The sequence below is a fragment of the Bidens hawaiensis genome, unplaced genomic scaffold, assembly GCF_021521415.1.
Source record: "Bidens hawaiensis isolate Kalapana, Puna unplaced genomic scaffold, B.hawaiensis_p1.1 tig00055315_1, whole genome shotgun sequence".
Classification (NCBI taxonomy): domain Eukaryota; kingdom Viridiplantae; phylum Streptophyta; class Magnoliopsida; order Asterales; family Asteraceae; genus Bidens; species Bidens hawaiensis.
Window position 1 is genome coordinate 52968 of NW_027500001.1, and position 2838 is coordinate 55805.

At 35.2% G+C, this 2838-nt stretch overlaps 1 pseudogene across 1 annotated transcript; it reads right to left on the bottom strand.

Moving 5' to 3' along the window:
* Positions 1 to 1241: 1241 nt before the first annotated feature.
* On the bottom strand, positions 1242 to 2675 carry LOC143601072 (ammonium transporter 2 member 5 pseudogene; annotated as a pseudogene). Its single transcript, XR_013147590.1, has 2 exons — positions 2389 to 2675; positions 1242 to 1915 (listed from the first exon to the last, which is right to left on the bottom strand). The product of XR_013147590.1 is annotated as an ammonium transporter 2 member 5 pseudogene (transcript).
* Positions 2676 to 2838: the final 163 nt, after the last annotated feature.

A 2838-nucleotide genomic window follows, 5' to 3' on the forward strand; every position in this document is an offset into this window, starting at 1 on the left:
ACATTTATTTGTATAACATATTATATATTATTTTTAAGAGTGCATTTTGTGTTTAAAAGTCGATTAGGAAGAGGTGGTGATTTGGTTTTAGTCGGGTGATGTAACATGGTCTCTACTCGATTCAATGCTTGGTATGTATTGAGTGGGTGTGTGTATTTATATTCCGTATTTATTCGGTGTTTTTAATAAACGAACACTAGTTTATTGGTGTATTAAGTGCTCACTCGTGTATATAAATATATATGTCGGCAAAGTTTTACGAGACATAGTTCTCTTTTTAAATAAAATAAATAACTAAATAAATAAAACACATATAGTCTAACACAAATATTGTTATTAAATGTAGTATGCAAATACATAATCATTAATTATGTTTATCGTTGTTTCTTTTGTTTTGTACTCTTCAAATATTAAATATTTTATTACCAACATTCGTGTTGGCCGGGTCGACTTGTGTGAGTACCGATAAAATTCACAAAATAGGTTCGTTAAAAATAATAATATACGCTCGATGAATCAATTCGTTTTCATTTTTGATATTTTACAAAATATATTCGTATAATATAAAACCAAACCTCACTTGTTCGCTAGATACGTTCGAGTCATTTACACAAGTTCTCACCAACGCTCGTATCTATTGGATAAAATTCGAAAACTCAATTGATTTATCAAACTATTCATATACAATGTGTTATGCATGTGGGCTTATGCTAGACTCGTTGTGATTAAACTTAACAAATTTTAATTATCCAGGAATTAACGTAACGAAATCATGTTTAAGGAATGTACGGAAAATGGCCTGTTTTACGGAGTGTCACACAAAATGACTTATAACATTCTAGTTATAAAAACAACACACAATCCATCACATGTGACATTATGGTCAAGTCAAGTCAAACGGCAATACAACTATCCGACTATTATACCCTACGAAATAAGTAGTAAACTAGTAACCAGAAATCGTATAAAAGTAAAACACGAGTCTCAATCTTACTTTCAGTTTCTTTGCTACAACTCACATCCTTCTTCCAGAGAGAACACGCTAGTTAGATAATGTTAGCTAATGTTAGTTACGTTTTATACGGTTAAGCACTTAAACTTATTAATACAAGTTACTAAAATGAATGATTTCAATGAATCAAAAGTGTAACTTTAATACACACCATTGTTTACATGTTTTATTTAACAAAAGTATTAGTGAAATAACATAGTTTTTATTCAAAATGAAGTTGTTCTGTCACTACATAGTATTATTCGTTGGAAAGAGTAACAATGTTACATTCTTTATTTAACGATAAAAATTCGACTTACAAGTTGTTCAAAGTTCGATCAGCCTAAACACGCATAACCAAACCGAGCTAGGCTTTTCATGTCAACTCGACCGAACCACCAGCCTTGCTTGGGACCTCAATATCATTATAGTTTGAATACCTCGAGTTCTCTAGCCTTTCACCTTGACCCCAAATCGCATACGCCTCCTCCCCATGAGCCGCCTCGTCTCCAATCTCCATATCTTCATCCGACATTCTCAATGGCACGAATAGTTGCACAAACAAACACACTAAGCTTGTCATCACAACGTTAAGAACAATCACAAATAAAATCCCTAGTAGTTGAACACCCATTTGTCTAACCCCGTATCTGACACTTAGATGGGTTCCGTGGTGCAACCCTGGGAACAAACCCATGTATTTGTGTGGAGCTCCGTAGAATATCTCGCATAAATGTGGCTCAGAGAATAGGCCGGTGAGGATGCCACCTAGAGAACCGGCTATTGCGTGCGTGTGTAGGACTGCCATTCTGTCATCGATTTGTTGGAGGAGTTTGGATCGCTTGTGCACCACCATCATAGTGAACCATGGTATTGAACCCGAAAGTAGTCCCATTAGTATGGACGAGTATCCTTGTACCACCCCTGAAAAATTTTATACAAAGTAAAATTGTGATGCTATCATGATTAAATGTGTTATTCAAATAATGATATGGGTAAAGATGCAAAGCCCTGAACTAATTTACAGTAAATAATTAAGACAACATAATGGGCTTAATAAATTGTACTACTGAAGTAGCAAATCTCAATGTTAGTGTTTTAACGGGTTAAGTTATTTTATTCTATAATCTATATATCGACTCATAAATTTAGGAAGGGTACAAAGACACAATATATCATAAAATATAACACAGTGGTGAGCAAAACATAATATGATGTTGATAAAAATAACACAATGTCGTATTTAAAAAAAAAGATAAAATCCAGGAAAGAATACACAATGAAAATAAACAAAAAACACAACGATAAACAATCTTTTAATGTAATGGAAGATTTCACACCCATCAAAATTCAAAACTAACACCTCTAATTTGAATAATTATGGGAATTAGAAGTACCTGCAGCCGGAGTGATGCAAACTAGCCCGGTGATCATGCCTTGAACTGCGCCAATCACGGAAGCTTTTTTTGAAGAAAACAACATCAAGGATGAGCCATGTCAATAGGCTTGTGGCAGCACAAACGTGGGTGTTCAAGACAGCTAAGGAAGCATCTGAGCTAGCCTCATAAGGATCACCACCATTGAACCCGGTCCAGCCCATCCATAATAGGCCAGCCCCGGCTAACATGAGAATAATGTTGTTTGGAGGAAATCGTTCTCTATCCTTGGTCAATCTTGGTCCAACCTGAGTCAAACACAAAAGTCAAACCACAAAAATAAAAAGAAATAAAAGAGAAATTTTACAGTATCCGTTAGTAATCTCTCAGTGATCAACGATGGTGTCAGTTATTTACGATCATGGACGGACCTTGAAATGGGCGAGGAGGGGTTCGGCCCCTCTTGCTTTT